Source organism: Vipera berus, assembly GCF_964194415.1.
Source record: "Vipera berus genome assembly, chromosome: 1".
NCBI classification, from domain to species: domain Eukaryota; kingdom Metazoa; phylum Chordata; class Lepidosauria; order Squamata; family Viperidae; genus Vipera; species Vipera berus.
The window spans coordinates 23,485,155-23,507,115 of NC_138202.1; the positions used below are offsets into that span (position 1 = coordinate 23,485,155).

Consider the following 21,961-nt stretch of genomic DNA (forward strand, 5'->3'; position numbering starts at 1 on the left):
ATGGATAGTTTTGAGAATAAAACACAGCTTAGCAATTGTGAGCCAGGTCAATTTCTTAATAATTCCTCATTTGTTTCATGGTCTCTTTCTCACATTTATTGGCAATGTTTGAATTATCCTTTCCCATCTACTGCATGCCAAGTATTTTTTTAGACATTTCCAGCCAGACAGCAAAAGCAAACACCTAATCAAGATCATTACTGTTGAAAAACATTCTGTAGTTAATTGCCTTTCAGCTGGCTGTGCCTTTCTCCACTGCCAATCTTATCTAAATTGCAGAGAAGCCAACCTCTTCAGAGGTCAGTTTTATAATTCAGTTCATCTCCTGCAAACCTTATCTTAACCGCCAACAGCAAAATGTGAAATGGCTCCATAATTCACCCCCCAAACACCTCCCACATATACTTTGGAGCAAAAGCAAGTTTAAGAATGATAGGAAATCTCTTATCTCCCCTGATTCTCCTTTTTAAAACAAATTGCATTCTTTATAGCAGCCTCTGCCATAATTTAGAGTTCTCTGGAAGCAGTGAATGGTCAATCTCACAATACTGGGCTGGGAGGATCACACTTGGAATATTGCATCCAGTTCTGGTCACCACAATACCATAAAGACATTAAGATTCTGGAAAGAGTGCAGAGAACACCAACAATGATCAGGGGACTGGAGGCTAAAACATATAGGGAACGGTTGCTGGAATTGGGTATGTCTAGGTTTAATCAAGAGAAGGACTAGGGGTGACATGATAGCAGTGTTCCAATATCTCAGAGGCTGCCACAAAGAAGAGGCAGTCAAGCTATTCTCCAAAGCAGCTGAAGGCAGGACAAGAAGCAACGGATGGAAACTAATCAAGGAGAGAAGCAACCTGGAACTAAGGAGAAACTTCCTGGAATAGTTTACCTTCAGAAAGTCATTGGAGGCTTTCAAAAAGAGATTGGACAACCATTTGTCTGAAAAAGTATAGTCTGCTGCTTGAACAGGGGGCTGGACTAGAAGATCTCAAAGGTCCCTTCCTACTCTATTATTCTATGTTCTAGGTTCTAATCTAGGACAGGAATGAGAGCTGCAGAAGACAATCCTTTTCCTCGCATTTATCTTTGCACTGAACATAAATGAGTGAAATTTAGAGAGGTTAGACCACTTTTTATTTATTTATTTTTTATTGAAAAGTTTTACAGTACATCCCTCCCCCCCTCCCCCCTGACTTCCCAGAGCTGAAAGCAGGGTATTGCCTCTAACAAGCTTAAACTAAAATATGCTAACCAACTGTGAATACACTTTAAATCCTATCACACTTTAACTCCCCTTATACATAGGTAAATAATAGTACATCTTATAATTCTAATATTCATTCATATGCTAGGTGAAATTTTTTAGTCCCATATTTATTCTGAATATATCCAATCCATCTTCTCCATTCCGAAATATCTCTCTGTTGCGATTGTTCTTTCAGGTATGCTGAAATTTTTGCCATTTCTGCCAAGTTTGAAACTTTTAAAGTCCACTCTTCTATAGTAGGCAGTTCCTCCTTCTTGCAATATTGTGAAACCAAAAGTCTTGCTGCCATTATTAAATTCAACATCAATTTAGTTTCTATAATAGTACAATCAGTAATAATACCCAATAAGAATAACTGTGGGGTAAACCTTATCTTTATCTTAAATATCTTCTGCATATTCCACCAAATTTTAATCCAAAAAACTATTTAATCACCTTTAAGCCAACTTCAAATGTTTTAAACAAAGTATTTTACAACTTTTTTTAAAAAAAAAACTTTCTGTCTTCCCCCTTGCTTTTATTTTATTTTCCTTATTCTTTTGTACTTCACGCTTTCTCTCAGAAGTTATTCCGGCACCATCTTCCTACCCTTCTTTTAAGTTGAACCGGAGTTAAAGATCATATACGTGCTGTTTCTGTATTCTCCCGCTCAGCTCTGCCTGCGTCCAAGTAATCCAAAGTACAATGTTGAAAGCAGGGATGGTTGCAGCGTCCTGTTCTGTTTCAAAGCCTTGAAACAGAAGAGTCCCGAGTCTGGAGTTAATTCAGGCTCCGAGGGAGCTCTCACTCTTCAATCCCCAGATTAAGTTCTGGGGATCTAGGGGAGCTCTACCTCTTACCTGAATACTCACCCCCCCTCTTCTTCTGAAGGGGGGATTCCCAAACCGCAAAACAGCTGATCGTCGCGGTTTTCGCGGTTTAAACGGAACAGCGGGGCTGACGGTCAAAAATGACTGCCATCGACGAAGCCTTGCCACCCGGAAGTCAATTTTTTAAAAATAAATAAGGGACATTAAGCCAGGGCTTTTCAACCTTTTCACCCATCGTACCACTTTTAGGATAGGGCAACATCCGAGTACCACCAGTCGCCTAGCAAGGTGTCAAAAACTTGATGACCCCCCCCAAAAAGGAAAAAAGTGATGAAGTACAGGTAGTCCTTGACTTACAACAGGTCGCTTAGTGACTGTTTGAGGTTACAATGGCACTGAAAAAAGTGCCCCCCAAGCCACAGCCGAGCAAGACCCCTGCCTGCCCGGCGGTGCTCTTCCTCCTGTCTGAGGTTTTCATTGTTGTAAGCATTTCTGTTGAGGATTGGCAGCGGGGGTGGGGTGGGGGGTGTTTGATTTTTATTTCCCCCTGTCTGCTGGGTGATTGCAGAAGGTTTGGGTCACTTCACATGACCCTGGGACACTGTGACCATCATAAATATGAATCAGTTGTCAAGCATCTGAATGTAAATCACAAGACCCTGGAGATGCTGCAACATTCCAGCTGATCGGTGCTTCTTCTGGGCTCAGAAGCACCAGGATCAGCGGCGAGCTCCAGCTGGATCCTGGTGCTGATCCTGGTGCTTCCACTGAGCCCTGACAGCCCCGAAGAAGCGCTGATGCTGGCACTTTTGCTGAGCCCTGACAGCCCTGCAGCTCCCGCTGTCTCTTGCTCAGGCTTGTGCGGTGCTGCCACCAGTTCAGCTCATTCCCCTCCCTCGCTACCACTTTTCTAGGATGGGCGCGTACCACCTTCCAGGTGCTGATGTACCACAGGTGGTACCTGTACCACTGGTTGAAAAGCCCTGCATTAAGCCATTCAGAAATGTCACGCTTTTAAAACTTTTTTTTTAAAGAAGGAAAAAGTATTACTGCAATTAGGGGTTTGTTGCTGAATTTTGGATATGGATTCTTGGGGGAGACTTTAACACCATGTAATAAAGGTGTTCTGGCCTAATACTACAACTGAACTCCTGTCAAATATGAACAGTCTGAATACTCTTTTGAGCTGTCCAATTCTTGCTACAATAAAGGAGCTATTACTAGACAAAAACATTTAAAAACATGAATTTTTAAGGACAAAAACTTTTAAGGAGATAAAACTTTGACTTTGAGTTTTGTTGGTTCTGTAGGTTTATTGTTACAGAAATGGTTATAACTTCATTACTTTATTCTATTGTGTTAAAAAGAGTCGGAAGTCAATGCTTTTCTTTCTTTTTTCCATTTTACCCTCCACTTTTTCCTTTTTCTTTTTTTCTCCCTTACTTTATGTTTATTTCTCTTTGTATTTTAAATTTTGATAAACTAATAAAAATTTAAATACTAAGAAACAGAGCCATGGAAACAAGGTTGAAAGGCCACTACTGGTCAGAAAGGACAATGGGGTGGGATACTCTAATCTATTGGAAATCAGCTCCTATGGCCCAAGGTTAAGAAAGAGCTGATTAGATAGGGCTGTATGTGAACATGTGCCAATACACAGATGCATGCTTGGCTGTGTTACAGACAGGGAATCGTAAGGAAGCGCCAATGGCACTCTGACTCTAGATTTTATACCTCTGTTTTGGGAAAAGCAAGCAAAAAGATTCTTGGGAAAGACAAAGAGGGAATTAGACGGCTTTATAAAAATTATGATAGGCATGGAAAGGAGATGGGGCACTTTCCCCTTTCATAATTACAGATCTCCAGGCATGCAATCAAATGGGCTGGCACACCATTCCAAACAGATGCAAGCAGCAATGGTTGCACAAATGTAGAATTGATATCTACGTTTCGACGGAATCCCATCCATCATCCTCAGGCTGGTGGCTTCAGCTTCCTTCTTCTGGGAGAAGCATGTGGTGGTGGCTGTTTGTTCCTCTTTTTTAAACTGCCAGAGGGGGTGTGTTCTGTGGGTGGAGGTGTGCTCTGATTGGGTGGGGGATTAGGTGTGTTCTGATTGGGTGGGAGTGTGTTTTGAATGGTGGGTGTGTTCTGATTGGGTGGGGGTGTGTTTTGAGTGGATGGGCTGGTCTCAGCTGCCAGCCTTAGACCTGAGCTGGTGAGTTGTGCTGCTTTTGTTCGGCTTCGTGTTTGTGGTGGTGCCATGTTTTTATAGTGGGTGTCAGTTTGCTTATTGTGTGGTTTGGAGGGGTTTAAAGTGGCTGATGTTGCAGCTGTAGTTAGGTTTCTGTTTTGTGGTTGTGCGTCGTTATCATTGTGGGTTCGGATTTGCTTTTTGAATGGTTGTGTGGTGGTGATGTCATGTGATGTTATCATGAGTTTGGGTCTGGTATCATTCTTGGTGGTTGGGACTCGTCTGTCAATCAAGGCGGGTTTCCAAATGGCTGGTAGGCGAGAGGTATAATCTCGTTTGTTCATGCTGTGGGGGCGTTTTTCTATCTCAATGGCTTCTCTGATTATTCTGTTGTTAAAATGTTCAATTTTGGCGATAGTTTTGGTTTTTTTAAAATCAATTTCATGTCCCGTGGCTTCAAAGTGTTGGACCAGGGATGAAGTTTGTTCTCCCTTTCTGAGTGAGTTTTTGTGCTCTTCAATGCGTGCACTTATTCTTCTGTTGGTCTGTCCGATGTATGTGGTGGGGCAGGTAGTGCATGGGATTTCGTATACTCCTTGGTTTTCTAACCCAATTATGTCTTTGGGGTTTCTTAGGATGGTGGATATTTTTCTGTCTGTGTAGAATGCTGTTTTGATGTTGTGTTTTTGGAGGATCTTGCTGATTCTGTCTGTGGTCCCTTTTAAGTATGGGAGGAGGGCTTTGCCATTTTCTTGTTCTCTGTCTTGGGTTTTTGTGGGTGTCTCTCTTCGGATTAAGTTGGTAATCGTGTTTCTTCTATCGCCAAAATTGAACATTTTAACAACAGAATAATCAGAGAAGCCATTGAGATAGAAAAACGCCCCCACAGCATGAACAAACGAGATGATACCTCTCGCCTACCAGCCATTTGGAAACCCGCCTTGATTGACAGACGAGTCCCAACCACCAAGAATGATACCAGACCCAAACTCATGATAACATCACATGACATCACCACCACACAACCATTCAAAAAGCAAATCCAAACCCACAATGATAACGACGCACAACCACAAAACAGAAACCTAACTACAGCTGCAACATCAGCCACTTTAAACCCCTCCAAACCACACAATAAGCAAACTGACACCCACTATAAAAACATGGCACCACCACAAACACGAAGCCGAACAAAAGCAGCACAACTCACCAGCTCAGGTCTAAGGATGGCAGCTGAGACCAGCCCATCCACTCAAAACACACCCCCACCCAATCAGAACACACCCACCATTCAAAACACACTCCCACCCAATCAGAACACACCTAATCCCCCACCCAATCAGAGCACACCTCCACCCACAGAACACCCCCCTCTGGCAGTTTAAAAAAGAGGAACAAACAGCCACCACCACATGCTTCTCCCAGAAGAAGGAAGCTGAAGCCACCAGCCTGAGGATGACGGATGGGATTCCGTCAAAACGTTGCTCCTACACCTTCAATTCTACGCGGGGAAAAATCCGAATGACCAAAGATCCATACACACACACACACACACACACACACACACACACACACACACACACACACACAGTATATATATGTAGGTCTTGGCGTATTCAGGTCTTTTCCGGTGTAGGATTGAGGGTGTCTTGGCGACGTTTTGACGAGGTCCCACTCGTCATCTTCAGGCTGGTGTCTTCGGTTTCGTGCTTGTGCCCATCTCAGTGCCCTCCATTGTCCCCATTGGCCATATATGTTAGGAATAATGGAAGTTAAAATCTCAACTTATAAAGAAGACGTAGTTTATGAGAAAGCTGGCTTTCACAAATCCATGGAAGAGGAGAAGAGGTTTACCTACCTATTAGGTGTAACAGCTAAGAAGTTTGACTATTAGCTGCATTGCTTATAGGAGATGGCCTTGTGCAGCGTATATCAATAAATACATAGTAAGACTCGACAGAGGTAGAAACAGAAGAGTGGTGGGGCTCCATATATTCACAACAAATATATTTTAGTGTTAGGAACAAAGAAGTGGTCTGTAGGCTGCCTTGACAATTGCTAATAGACTTCCTAAAAGTATCTGTTTGCTATTATTTAGTTCCAGGCAAGTCACCTTTGAATTGAGCTCAGCTGCTGATGGTTTCAAGGACATAACCAGGATATTATCTTAGCAACAGAACAGAAATAGTTTGTGATTGCCTTCTGATTTGCTACTGCACAAGTGCATTTGACACAGTCCAATACCTAAGCTATAGAGACCACAATATTGTGAAATGAAGAATAAATAAAGGCCAAGTCTATGTAATGAAGTATGATACAATAGAAAGGGAACAAGACACTTGATACAATAAATCAGTGCATTCTGTGCATCCCTATTTAAGAGATAGTACAAGGAAAGTTGCTGTTTAATCATTCTGTGTTTGCTGAAACAAATTAAATGACTTGACTTTCACAAAAGATAAAACAACGATATACGAGAATCTTTATCTTCTACCATCCTAAACTGGTTAGTGATGAAATCTTGAAAAACAGTATTTCATGTTAACTACTCTTGGTTAAAACATTAGCATCAATTACAGATACAGAAATTCACCCAAAATATACAAACGATCCCATTAATTAAGGCAGAGTAGTCAGTATAATTAAAGGGACGTGGTGGCTCAGTGGGTTAGGACACTGAGCTTGTTGATCAGAAGGTCGGCAGTTTGGCGGGTCGAATCCTGAGTGCCGTGTAACAGAGTGAGCGCCTGTTACTCGTCCCAGCTTCTGCCAACCTAGCAGTTCGAAAGCACGTAAAAATGCAAGTAGAAAAAGAGGGACCACTACGGTGGGAAGGTAACAGCGTTTCGTGCGCCTTTGGCGTCTAGTCATGCCGGCCACATGACCACAGAGACGTCCTCGGACAAGCGCTGGCTCTTCGGCTTTGAAACGGAGATGAGCACCGGCCCCTAGAGTCAGAAATGACTAGCACGCATGTGCGGGGGAACCTTTACCTTTACCTTTAGGCAGTATAATATTCATGGGGATCTAAGTCCCTGTGTATATGTCTTGAACACTATTTGCCTCAACTGAACTGTGTGTTAGATTGTTTATTTATTTATTTTAAAAAGGTAGAAAAGTGCCCCATTCAGGCATCCTATCAGAAATGTCTATAACTAGAATCTACCTCCCTCCTGAAGGGCAGTTTCAAGAATGTGCTGTTCCTCTTGCTTTCTTCTCCTATGCTTTTCATCTTTCTCCATTGTTTTATTTTACACGTGATTGGATTAAATATTCACAGGTAAAGCATGGACAGAAAAGGACAAAGTTTCCATTTCAAGTCTTCATCAGAGCTATTTTTTTCTCTTGCCTAAGAGCAAGGTCTCCTTATCCAGAAACAGAGCCAGATGTTTTAAAGTACGATTCCCAGAATCCCTTACTAAGACCAAACTATCTTGGGATTCTGGAAATTGAAATCCAGAACCTCGGGAGAACACCAAGTGAGCAAGATTAGGTTCGCAGGAGAACACCAGTTGGGTAAGATTGGGCAATCTATCTGTTGCCCACAATATAAGTTTAGGTGGCATTTCACCGCTATCATTCATGAGTTCTGTATCTTGCTTTTCTTCAGGAGCTCAAGGTAGTGTGTAAAGTTCTCCCTCCTCAGCTCCCCATCCACAAAACACTCCTGTGAGACACTTAGGCTGAGAGACAACTGGCTGCCCTAAATCATGGACCTCACATGTCAGGTTTACATGTGATTTATACTTTACGTATCTTGAAGGGACGCGGTGGCTCAGTGGGTTAAGACGCTGAGCATGTCGATCAGAAGGTCGGCAGTTTGGCGGGTTGAATCCCGAGTGCCGCGTAACAGAGTGAGCGCCTGTTACTTGTCCCAGCTTCTGCCAACCTAGCAGTTCGAAGGCGCGTAAAAATGCAAGTAGAAAAATAGGGACCACTACGGTGGGAAGGTAACAGCGTTCTGTGTGCCTTTGGCATCTAGTCATGCCGGCCACATGACCATGGAGACATCCTCAGACAAGCGCTGGCTCTTCAGCTTTGAAACGGAGATGAGCACCGGCCCCTAGAGTCGGAAACGACTATCACGCATGTGCGGGGGAACCTTTACCTTTACCTTACTTATCTTACTCTAATCATAAAGATCCAGAATTACTTAATACAGGATTCTACAGCTGAAACAAACTGTGAAGAAAGAAAAGCATGGCTTTTAAGAAAAGCCCAGAATCCTTGCTGACAGCTTTCTTGAAAACAACAAAGATGAAGGTTGAATATAGAAAAGAAACAATTTAAAACTGATTATTTGGAAGAACAAGCTAATACATGGTGAATAGCTGAAAGATATGGGAGGAAAAGCTGTTAAAAATACCCATGTGGAGTTGATTAAGATAGGCTTTCTTTTAGTGGCTTAAGAACAAGCTTTGCTAATTAATTGCATGAAGGCAAAAATTAAAGATGTAACAAGCAACAGCAAATTTGTTGGCTTTGTGGTAAAAAGGATCAAAATAATTGACCATTTGATCAATGACTGCAGCAAAATTTCACCAACTGACTACAAGCAGTGAAAGGACCAAATTACCAGAATTATTCAATGGAAACTTTGCCAGAGGTTTGGATCTGAATTAGTAAAAACTACTGAGACCATCAAATTGAGAAAGTTTCAGAAAATGAGCAAGTTAAGAACTTATGCAACTTTAAGATCCAAATAGACAGGCCTTTTAGGTTTAGGTTTATTATATTTGTATACCGCCCTTCTCCCGAAGGACTCATATAAAATACATATAAAAATACAGAATACAAAAATTAAAAGAGAATTAAATAGGAGCCCGAGCTAAAACAATAGATAGTAATATAAAAATCTGCAATAAAACCCCCAACACATCCCCCATCAGGCCAGGCCGGCTTGTTCAAATAAATAGGTCTTCAGACCACGTCGGAAGGAGCGAAGGTCAGGTGCCATCCGGAGCTCAACCGGCAGCTGATTCCATAAGAGTGGGGCGCCCACAGAGAAGGCCCTCCCCCTGGGGGCCACCAGCCGACATTCTCTGACCGGTGGCACTCTGAGGAGGCCCTCTCTGTGGGAACGCACAGGGCGGAGGGAAGTTGACGCCGGCAGCAGGTGATCCCCGAGGTACTCCGGACCCATGTCATGTAGGGCCTTGAAAACCATTACCAAAACCTTGAATCTCACCCGGAAGACAACTTTTGTTCATAACATGCCTGGGATAACATTAATTGAAAAGAAGAAAGTCTAGTTCATTGATATTGCTATTCCAGGTGATGCTACAACTGAGGAAAAACAATTAGAGGAAAAAAAATTACAAAATGTCAGGATTTGCCCTTTCTTGGGAGTCACCAGCTCAAACGTATCCCAAATTACACTTCCGGACCATGTCCCAGGCACCTCAGCCTGTTCTGCTCAGTTAAGAGTCCATGTCAGAGTGAATCTGAGCAACTTTACCCATCAGATAGCCTGAATAGTCCATACAGAGGCCTGATAGATGTTCCAAGGAGCCCTCCTTATTCTATACCAGGGGTCTCAAATTGCCGGCCTGTCGGCCGGTTGCATCATATGGGAGCCGTTCCCACCCCAGCTCTGGCAATGCAAAAAAAGTCACGATACATTTTATACCCATGCTCTAGTCTATAGCAGGGGTCTCAAACTGCCAACCCACGGGCCGGATGCGTCATGCCAAAACCGCGCCCACCCCATTGCTGGCAATAGGAAAAAAGTCATGATACATCGCGACACATCATGTGACGTCGCAAGTTCGACACCCGTGCTCTATAGGAAGCGGGTTATCCAAAACAGAGTTGCTGGATGGCTATCAGTGGATGCAATAAGGGTGGAGAAATACTGACATTCTGCTACCTTTGTTGCCACAAGGTAATTCCTAATATGGGATTTCAACCGTCCAGTTAGAGTTTTCATCCAATAGTACCCCAGGCCTCTCTTTTGGCACTTCATCTCCCAGAACCCCTCAGTAAATCAAGGTGCACCCCAGGACCAATGCACAGGAAGAGGCCACATGCAAGCCTGTTTGCTACACATGAATATTCCACTTGTATACAAGGCTATACGGTAATAACATGCTCTTCGAATTCCCATTACTAGAGTGGTGTAGAATGCTCCTATTAGTTTCTTCAAGCATACACACAGTGCACTTGGGAACTTCTCTGTGTAAACAATCTCCTTCCTTAGACAGTAGCTTCAGCCATTCATCCAGCAAGTGATCTCTTTAGTTCCTCTAAAGAGCATTAGCTGAGGTAAGCAGGGAGAAACCATCCCCTTGCATCTCGTGGAGTCCCTAGGTGTTTGAAGTAATGCTTTGTCATAGCAGGAAAAAGAAAAACAAATTTACAGGAACAAATAGACCCAAGTCAAGGTAAATGCTTTGGGAGATAGTTCCTTTGCTGGCAATGGGGTGGGCGTGGTTTCGCCATAACACATCTGGTCTGTGGGCTGGCAGTTTGACACCCCTGGTCTAGTTTAATGAAGAGAAGGACTAGGTGGTGACATGATAACAGTATTCCAATATCTAAGGGTTTTGCCACAAAGAAGAGAAAGTCAAACTATTCTCCAAAGCATCTGAAGGCAGGATAAGAAGCAATGGATGGAAACTAATCAAGAAGAGAAGCAACTTAGAACTAAGGAGAAAGTTAGAACAATTAGTGGAACGACTTGCCCCCAGAAGCTGTAGGTGCTCCAACACTAGAAGTTTTAAAGAAGAGATTGGACAACCATTTGTCTGAAATGGTGTAGGGTTTCCTGCCTGAGCAGGGGGTTGGACTAGATAGAAGAACTTCAAGATCCCTTCCAACTCTGTTATTTTGTTATTCTGTTAATAAATAAGTGCAATGTGCAAAGCCAGCTTACATAGTTTCATGAGTACCTTAGTCATGGGGAAATTATATTCAGAAAGTGTACTCGTATTTAATCTTTTTAGCGCAATCCTTGGACTAGATAGAAGAACTTCAAGATCCCTTCCAACTCTGTTATTTTGTTATTCTGTTAATAAATAAGTGCAATGTGCAAAGCCAGCTTACATAGTTTCATGAGTACCTTAGTCATGGGGAAATTATATTCAGAAAGTGTACTCGTATTTAATCTTTTTAGCGCAATCCTGTAAGCAAGGAACTTTATCATTTATCATTTTTTTATTTATTAAACAAATTTAGATAACCCCCAATTCACACGTAGATGATTCTGGGCAGCGTACAAAATTTAAAAATCTGACATATAATAAAAACCCATCCCCCCTCCCACACACACCTTCCCATGGCATCAACAACACAATCAAATCAGCCACTTGATCCATCTCAATTTGTGGTCCCCAGGACTGCTGACAAAACCAGAAAAGCAACAGGGTGGACACCAAACGTACTTCAGGAGGAATGATGTTCCATAAAGGAGATACCACCAAGGAGGTCCTTTTGATGGTCACCCGCCAGATGACCATCCCTAATCAATGGAATCTGTAACATGCCCTGCCTTCCTGTCCTGGTGGGCTGGGTGGATGTAACAGGGGAGAGGCGGTGCCTCAAATAACCTGGCCCCAAACTATGTAAGGCCTGATAACTGATGGGAGGAAGCAACTGATTCAGGTTTGATCAGATCTGTTCCCTTTCCAGACAATAAAAGTTATCCTTGCTTTATATAAAGATTTAAATCCTACTCTGGTAATGCACATCCATCGCTCAGATTTCTGATAAACTATTCCAACAGCACTTCTTGAGGGATTTCTTTTAGAGTTTATATAGACAAATTGCTCTGTATGTTACATCAGAGACCAGGGACTTCAGAACCCAACAGAGCAGATATGGGCAATATCCACAAAACGCTGCTAGAGATTTAAAATTGAGGGATGAAATAAAATTGAGGGATGGAGCCTTGGTGGAGCAGTGGGCTAATGCCTCCTTAAGTAACACCAGCTGCCTGCAATTAGTGCAGGTTCGCATCCCACCAGGCTCAAGGTTGACTCAGCCTTCCATCCTTCCAAGGTAGGTAAAATGAGGACCCAGATTGTTGGGGGCAATAAGCTGACTTTGTAATAATGCCTCATGGGGGGGGCAAAAGCCCTAATAAGCAGGCATATACATAGAATGAAGGCTATTGCTAAGCACATTGGTTTGTGCTTAAATTGTAAGCCACCCTGAGTCTTCGGAGAAGGGTGGGATATAAATGGGATTAAAAAAAATCATCTTATGCAAGGCCACCTGAGTGCATTGAAGAATGGTCATTTATACCCAATAAATAAGCAGCAATGGGGGGAAAAGGAAAAGTGTTTTAAGGGTAACTACTAGGGACAATTTGGAATGACTGAGGCAAGATCACACTCCCAGATTAGGAAAGCAGTCTAAATTCTGATAGTTGTAAAGCCTGCCTCAAGTTTACAGTGCACATTAAACAACAGCCTAAAAGCCCTGTGAGTGTCCTGGTGACATGCAAAGATTGGTCTGTCTCCTAGCAACTGCTTATTCTTCCTTGGAGAGGTTGTCCAGGGAATTGGCAAGTTATTCAGTGTTCTAGTCGCAGATCATAGCACAACTCCCTCCCGCACACAATAACTAGGCATTCATTTTTTTATAATAACACACCTGCACTTCCTGCATGAAGCTTAACTTTCAGCAGAGATTCACAGCTGATATGAAGCGGACTCTTACTTCTATTTTATGTGTCAAGCTATTTATGCCTACAGCCATACCATCACAGTCAAAATTTGAACACAAGCTCTATTCCTAACTCTTTATCCCACTCTTTAGCCCTGTAAGCCAGAAGACTACAGCAAGCTGCACATCCTTTTTTGACACTGGCATGTTCCTAATCTCACACAACCTTTTGAAGGTATACGTTGTTTTTTTACATAAAAGTAATAAATGGGAAGCTGGTATAGTGTGATGCAAGGTGCCACCTTCCTCTCTCAGCTTATCTCTAAGAAACTTCCTGGGCACAAGAAACTCAAAGATATTTCAATGGGGTGGTGGTGGGGGACTGTTACAACTTGCTTGAAAGTGTGCCCATGTGCCCAGGAAAAAAAAGGAACCTGGATGTAGAGATAAGTACACATTCCTTGTGATAATGGACATGGTTTGTGACTAGTCATGGCCCCTATGAGTAGACTCACAACAGGTACTCAGAATTCACAATAAATTTACCAGTCCAGAAAGTTTAAGAGTCCATTTGGAAAACAATGCTCCTAAAAAGAAGAAAAACAGTTCGGATTATAGATGACTACTTTTCAAACTTGGCAATTTTAAGATATGTGGACTTCAGCTCCCAGAATTCCCCAGCCAGCTGTACATCTTAAAGTGGCCAAGTTTGAGAAACACTGTTATAGATTTTGCTCCCTCCTCTCTATGGTTCAGGATGTTCATTACACACCTTGTAGTCTCAACAGTTTTTTCCAGCTCAACATTAACAACCCAAGTTTGGGAGGGAGCTATATGCAAAGATACATACAAAGATACATACAAGAGCCAGTTTAGGCTTTCATGCCTAAAGAAGAACTAGAAGTCACAGTCTCCTGGTTTCTAAGCCAGCACTTCCACCATGTACCCTCAGAATTCCTCCACAAGTCTTAAAGTTCCAAATTTGGAGACCTCTGGTTTATGTCAACAGATCCCCTTACCCATCATTGCCACCAAAGTAAGTCTCACAGCCTCCATTCAGTCATCCACCCTTGCATAACTTGGATGCCCAAGCTCAAAATTCAAACAAAGCAAAACAAAAGCTTACAAGCATCTCAAAACATAGGAGAACTTGGAACAAAATGCTTAGCTAGATAAGTTTGCCAAACAAGTTCCTGGTATCAGCTGTCCTGCAACTCCTCTTACCCTTAAATTAGGCACTGGGATTACACATGGTCTTTCGAAGACTTAGATATTGCTTCCAAAGCCCTTGGGACCTATAATGGAAATATAATCTTTCTAATATGACAGAATGTGAAAAGAAGGAAAGACACAAGGTATTCAATTATGTATTGGTATATATTTACACATGCACACACACACACGTGCACATACACAAACATGTGTGTGTATGTGTGTGTTTTGCCTTGACTGAAGTGCAGCCCCCTGGCCCCTTGGCCTAGAGAAGTCATGTGTTCCCTGACTTATGTTCCATGTAGATTTTAGCAAAAGACATCAGGTTTCCTGAAGAGAAAATAAGAAGTGATACATTTCTTCACAAAGAAATAAAGTCTTCCCAACTCTAAAAGGCCATTCTGCAAAATATAGCAATAGGAGTGGCATTGGCTAACCAGTTTCAAATCACTCAAAGTGGCACAGAGTTGGGACTTGCAATGTTTGCAAACTGAGCAAATCTCTTGATCTGTTTCTCTCTCTACTAGATTACTGGGAGATCCTGCAGATTTTTTCAAGGAAAACAGACAAACATCATGCACTATATCAAGCTTAGATATAGTGAAACAATTTCTGGCATTTGCAAAGTCCTAACTTTAAAATGATTCTAGATAGCAGAGAAATGGTGGGATGGGGGGTGGGGAATTCACTGCCACAACACTGTGACTACTAGTCACAGTGTAAAACACTAGGCTCAGATACTATAGAACAACCTAGGAGGTGAAAGTGCTGTGTATACACTCTAGTTTACGCATCTGAGCATTTATTCATTAGCCAAGCTCACCCATTCAGGCAAACACATATAAAACTGGAGTCACGTTTAGCTATCAAATCACTCCTCTATTATTTTAAAATACTTTTTCTTCTTTCTCCATTAAATTCCTGAGTTAAGAGTGAAGACAAAAATTATACACTCAGAATAGTCTTCCTTAATTAAGTGTCCTTCAAATGGTTGGTCTACATTTCCATCAACAGGCAAAAGGTTGGGTAAGGCTGGGAACGCTGACCAACTCATCTGAAGGATGCTGGATTAGGAAAGGCAGTTCTAGATGAGCCAGATTTCTTTCCAGTCTTAATTCAGCAAGGAAAGAGAAGACAAAACAAAGTAGCAACTGTTAGGACCGTGAGAAATGCTTATTAAAGTATAAACATCAAATCCACTGGAAACTTGAAGGTTCCAACCAAAGCTCACAAAGAGGTAGGTGACTGAGTTGTAGTTCCAGAAACTAACAACAATAGAATTAGCTTACTTTAAATCAACATTTACTTATAAGTCTGCAAACAGGAGGAAGAGATGCAGAGAATTCTGCTTCCGTTCAAAGGAACATGAAAGCCTTTTAAATACCTGGAACATCGCAGGAGCAGACAGCTGTCCCAGCAACAGACCTGAACAGAAGTGATGAGGAACTACATATATGTGAATCAAAATATCCCCGAACTTCTTAAAAGGGATAAAAAATACATCTTCACCAAATCTGGGTATGATTATTTGGAAATAAATCACATACTAAACAGTTTCCCAGTACCCAAGTAAGTAAACAACCCAAGACCCTTTCCCTGTATTTTCCTGTATTTATGATTAGTGACAATCAGCAGCAGTTTCCTGCCATTTTGAGGTAGGAAACAGCAGTGTAAATACTAATTAAGCCTATTTTAGGATTAAAACTAAGAATCTTAAGGGTTCTCTTAAAATTCCACCTGCAAGGCAAAGCCCCATTCATCATCCAAACACTTGGCAATTTCATCCCAACCCTAGAATCTTCAACTTCCCAGAAAGCTCCTGGCATCCATGGTTGCATATTTTCCTGACAGATGTGCAAGAACAACACAAGCAAATCCTCCCAACAGATTTTGCACCAGCTTCTGGTATGTTGCCAAGCTCCGTCACTATTTTTATCCTTCAAAATATTTTTGTTCCTATTTGGAGACTTTCCAGATGTATGGAATATCAGTTCTGTTTACAAAATATGTTCAACTCCCCACCTCAATTATTCTGTGCATTTCAATTTATTATAGCCACCCATCTCAATTAGCCAGCACATATATTTTATTTCTATTTTACACATATGAACCCATTCCGTAAAGCTTTTCAACAAGGTACATTTTTATGACATTTGAAGAAGCCCAAACTGCCACCTGAACCATTCTGTTTATTAAATTTATATGCTGCCCATGTCACCATCCAAAGGAACTAATTGGTTGCTAGATCTGAGGATTATTGTTTGTTGAAACATCTGCTTCACAAACAATCCAACATGGCAGCCATTTTAGGTTGCCACAATATTGTAAGCCCGTAGCTTCAATTAAAAAGCCACCTATCTGGAGAAATATAAACTGGGACTTTGCATATATATTCACTCAATCAGGAGTGTGTATATGTGCAAACACAAACATGGTTTGAAAATGCTTCTTCCTCAAAGACATCAAAATCTTATCTGTGAAAAGCTAGCAAATTAACTGGAAGGGCACTAAGCTGATTTCTCCAAGCTTAACCCTTCACTTCAGATTTGGATAAAGCAAAGGACAATAGCTTGCATGAAATCCACTCGGCAGCACCCTCTTTTGCGGGACCTCTAGAACTCCTGAATTCAGAGATTCAGTGTTACAATAAAGATATTTCAGCAGCATGATTTTTCATATCCTCTTTCAACATCCCTCTCATGCTAAGACAAACTAAATTTTCCATTTTATCTGCTTTGTCATCCTGGAGAGAAGATCAGAATCAGAAGGTATTGAAAGTAGCTTCCTCTCACTTCAACCCTTGAGGCCCTTTCCAAAGCACATAGAAAAGAGGGTGCTGGCCCTTTAAAGCTGGGAAGGTTTGGCCTCCTGCTCCCAGTCTCCCATTAGATCCTTGAAAAAAAAAAGGGTACCCCAGATATCTCACCCATAGAATCACTGTGGTGCTGAACTAGCTCTCCTGCCATCGTCCATCCATGAAAGTGGGCTTGCTCTGCCAAAACTCATGAAGCAATTTCTACAGGGTGCCGATGAAAATGAACCCTAGTTAGCAATTCCAAGACAGGAAAATCATTCAGTGGTTTCCCACTGCTCTCAGCTATTGTGTTGCTGGCTGCAGGTGTGATTAATTGTCAGGAAGTCAGGCAATTCCCAACCATCAGGTATCTGATTTTCACCAGCAGAACTTTGTAACAGTTGCTTCCAGCAGTTCAGACACTAGATTGTGAAAGAGGACAGAGCCACAAGAATGCTTCTGGTGCAGACAGCCTCCCCCAGTGGATTGGTCCTTCTACCTCAGGGCTCTCCAAACTTGGCAATTTTGTGATTTGTGGACTTCAATTCCACAGTCATAAGGTTGCCAAGTTGCCACTTGCTGACTGAGGAATTCTGAGAGTTCAAGTCCGCAATTTGTAAAGTTGCCAAATTTGGAGGCCCCTGCTCTACCCCAATAGCTTGGATTTGAAGTCCCATCACCTCTTGCCACTTCGGTCATACATGAGGAAGGCACTGAATAAGGAACGGTTAGTCTATGGTGAGCCACCCATGTTTCTATTAACCCTTCTAGTGATATGTCTACATATTAATTTGCACCAGCCAGATGGGCCAAGTAGTACTTCAAGTTCAACAGAAGTTTCAGAGGAAGCTGTACAACCACTGTACTTGTCCTCAACTTCTTAAAGCAAATGTGTCCCCTTAATCTCAGAAAAAGATGTACTTAGTTTAATGAATGGCAGGACAGATTTATATTAGCATCCTTTACCTTTCAAAGCACTTTTGGGTCTTTTAATCTGAAGTATTGCACAATCCTAACAGCCTGGATTAAAGAGAGAACAAAGACTACTTCAGGGTGGTTACCAGGAAGATATTTATATTCACCCTAGGAAACTAGGCTTTGTCTCCTTGATTAGAAAGTCAGATTCTAACTGGGTTCATACATTGAAATGAGCCAACATATGGCTGGTTTGCTTTAGCATGTTGCATAAGACTTTCCATTTGCATTTGAAACCATGGCATATTGTATGACATGAACCCAGCAGTTGGATGAGTTAATGCAGTGTACAACATTAGAGTTTACTTAACAGTGTTTACGTAAAATGCGAAGCACAAGAGAACATATTTTGGTGACCAAGAACCATCACTGAGGATTTATGGACCACAGAAGGAATAGATATAATTATGCATGTAGCAGAAATTGGGGAGGATGTTCCACTTTGAGGGTGGGGGATATAGTTGTTTTAATTGTTTTATGCCTATTTTCAGGGTGTTCCTAAAAATGAAGGAAAACTTAATTTTCAGTTGTACTTTGTAACTTACAAAGTAAATTATAAATGGTATATGGGTTTTGGCTTCACATGTTTGGAGTGTCCAGCCACCAGTTTCTTCAATAAACTATGGCTAACCAATCTGGCTTATGAATGAATCATTTTATACCTTTTAGTACAGGACCCAAAGCTAGATGATCTCAAGTAAACCAGAAAAGAAGAATCAGGCAGAAGGGAACTGAAATGATCTTCCAATATTGGGGTGGGGGTGGGTGGGAGGGAGAGAGAGAGAGAGAGAGAGAGAGAAGGAATGGTAGAACTTGTTCTGCTTTGAACTAAGCAGTTCTCACCTGTATTGATCTGGCTGCACATCAGTGCTTTTTTTTGTGAAAGAAAAAGGTGCCGGAACTCACACATGTCATACAACCCGCCTTGCCTACCCTACAAGGTTCCATCCCAAAAAAGGTACCGGAACTCCGTTCTGAGCGTTCTATGAGAAAAAAAGCCCTGCTGCACATAATATGTACATCCAAGGTTAACTCTACTAATCCTGAGCTAAAATGTGCTTGACTAGCTTTAAATGCTACTACTAACATTTCAATGCTCCTCTAATAACGTACAAGCTTAAGCCACAAATTACAGTCTCTTACAGAAGCAACGGTTGAGCTTACGTATCTCACTAAGAACACACTGTTGTTTATTTAGTAAATCATGTTGGATAAATCATAAAACAATTCAATATGTATTGTAAAGAAAAGTTGCTTCTAAATATCCACCAAGTAGATAATAAAAGATGAGCACAGGAGAATAATTCAGACAAAATGTAATTTTGTTTCCCAACCATTTCCACATTGGGTCAACTTATCAGCTATTTTACAATATCTCTTGCCTCATAAATTGAACACAAATTGCTTGAAGAAGCTTCAGCAGAGCAACATAGGAAAAAAATTTCTAAGGGGAGGTTAGAACACAAAGAAGCATGCAGCACCCATGATGGCAGTCAATCATGTCACAAGCCACTTCAAGGGTCACCAAGAAAATCAGTTTTACAGCTGATAACTGTCCTCATTTGCTCAGCAGAGCAATCATTCCCACCACCCAGTGCCAGGCATTTGAACATTTATCACTGCCATCTCCACGGTCCCCCTCCCACTAATTCAGGTCAAACCATATTTCCAATAATTTTAAAACCCTCTTTTGCATTTGCAAAGAAAAAGGGCTGATTAACCAGGCCGAGTTCCTGAAAAGCTCAGCCAAAGATAAAAGTTGCCTCAAAAGCCTTAGAAATTTATGATAATAGCCCTGAAACAGACTTGAACACTGTGAATTTTTAAGTGTCTTCACTGTAATGGGGTCTTTCCATAATAAACCTTTCCATTAATAAGTAAAAGGGGGAACCCCCACACCCACCAGTTTTTATTCTGTGAAATGTGAATGGAAATTAGAGAAGGAAACTATGGAGCAATTAACTCATCCAACTCTCATGAGACGAAAACCTCAAAAAACTAAAAAAAACAAAAACCCTCCCCTACTTTCAAAAGGTGATCTGGAGGGGGGGGAAGAGAGAGGGAGAGAGAGAGAGAGAGAAGCAGTGGGGAACCATCCTTGTTCCACAAGCTCCCATTTGTGTCCAGGAATAACAATTACATGATTATCAGAGTTTCCATATTGTAATTCTGAATAATCTTTTGTTCTTCAGCCTATGGGAGAGTTTGCTTCAAACATGGAGATTCTGAGAACTTGGAAAGTTGCAATATTTTTCTCAGCATTTAACAAAGCTGACCCAAATGTTTAAAGATGTCAAGGAACAAGCTCATATAGTCAATAAAGCACATTCACACATACAAAGGATGCATTCAGGTCATGCATACACCGTATTAAATGTGAATGAAGTATTTGTTCTGTGCTGTGCTGTGACAAACCTTGGCTTAATCTGAGGGTTTCATTTACACAAAATACTAAAACAGCTGGATCCCAAATGATCCATTTTTATTTTATTTTATCTACTATATTAGAAGAACTCAATCACTGAAACACCAATTAGCCAGGCATATTTTAGCCCAATATATTGTGTGAACTCAGCCCATTACTTTAGTTTCTTAATGTATGGCAACCCCCCCCCAAAAAAAATTACATTAGCTGAGTAACCCGTGATTAGGTTCGCTAGTAAATGACTTGTAGGGACACATTACCTTATAGACTTTTTTCCTCCTCTTTATCTGTTCTGAGAAAGATGCTGCTTATGCTTTTCTTTGCTCCAAGCATGAAAAAAATTGAAAGAAATCAGAGTATTGGGGATGAAGGAGGGAAGAGATTATATTAAGCCATGAAAATAGGAGTTCTATTCTTTCAAAGTTGATTTGATCCTCTTTTTCCTTGAAGAAAGAAACTTTGCTACCTAGCTTGGAAGATCTGTCTTCTCCATCTGCCCAATCACAAAGGCTTCCTCTGAAGTTACTTAAAGAGCAAGCCTGAGCAAGCTTTGAAAGCGACGGATCAGTTGCAGTTCTAAAGCCCTGTAGTAGGCACCCCTGCATTTTAAGTTGCCCGTCTTTCCCACAGAGTCACAAACACAAAGAGGCATTAAACTTTTCTAAGGAAAAGCAAATCTGAAGGAACAAAAAAACAAAGCTTTTACTAAACAATCCTTTTGCTACAGTCTCCACTCCCAATAATATTACTTCTTTATAGCTACAAGAGATGACAGCAGCGCGCAGTAGACAAACAATGAAACCTAGTAGTCCCCCCTCCTTTTCTCCATTGTCCAAGTCAAAAGGAAAACGAAAGGGGGGGGGGAGAAAGAGTGTTCACCATCAGTTGTTGTTGTTTTTTTAGGAGACAGGTGGGCTTAAGAGAGGAAGTGAGGATGAGTGCTGGAGAAAGAAAGATGCAGCACCTTCAAAGTGGGAACACGGCCAGGGATCTTAACAGAAAGCTTCCGGAGATGATGTTTGAGGAGACGGGGTTCCCTTTTCAACGGGAGTTAGTTCTAAGTGCCGTGGGAACGAAGCGCCGGCTCCTCCAAAGCTGCGTCCCGGAAACCTCTACCTGCTTGCCCCAACCTCGAAATCTCACCTGCCTCGGGAACCACACGTCACCCTTCCCGCCGCAGCTGCTGCTGCTGTCGCCGCCGCTTTCAGCAATCCTGCCAGGACCCCAAAGACGAGGCTTTTGTTGCAGCCCTCCGTCTCGGGGCTGGGGTCTTGGGCGGTGCGGGGGGGGGAAGACTGGAAGGATATTAGCATCTCTAAGGGGCGGCCCCAGAGGGGGGCTGAGGTGAGCCGCCTCCGATTTTCCTCTCCTCCGTCTGGATCCCTCCCTCGGGTAGTCAGTCCCCCCCCTTTCCTCCCCTCCCATCCACACGTGAACGCTGCCTTCACATCCACCTGACAAATCCGCGCCGGGCGCAGAATCTCGGCTCCTTCGCTCGAATCCCAGCCGCCCTCCGTAGCCGGGAGTAGCTTCCCCGGCGCACCTTGAATCTCTTTCCCAGCCCAAAGTCTACTAACTAGACCAGGGGTCTTCAAACTTGGCCCTTTTATGACTTGTGGACTTCAACTCCCAGAATTCCTCAGCCAGCAAAGCTGGCTGAGGAATTCTG

At 42.1% G+C, this 21,961-nt stretch overlaps 1 protein-coding gene across 4 annotated transcripts in view; it reads right to left on the reverse strand.

Moving 5' to 3' along the window:
- Nucleotides 1–21,663, reverse strand: part of NIN (ninein) — a 113,857-nt gene extending 92,194 nt beyond the window's left edge. For all 4 annotated transcript variants that reach the window (XM_081340046.1, XM_081340045.1, XM_081340044.1 and 1 more), the window contains exons 1-2: nucleotides 21,436–21,663; nucleotides 20,553–20,615 (exon numbers count right to left, since the gene is read on the reverse strand). The gene's annotated coding sequence lies outside the window, so the exon portion shown is untranslated. The remainder of the gene's footprint in view (nucleotides 1–20,552; nucleotides 20,616–21,435) is intronic.
- Nucleotides 21,664–21,961: the final 298 nt, after the last annotated feature.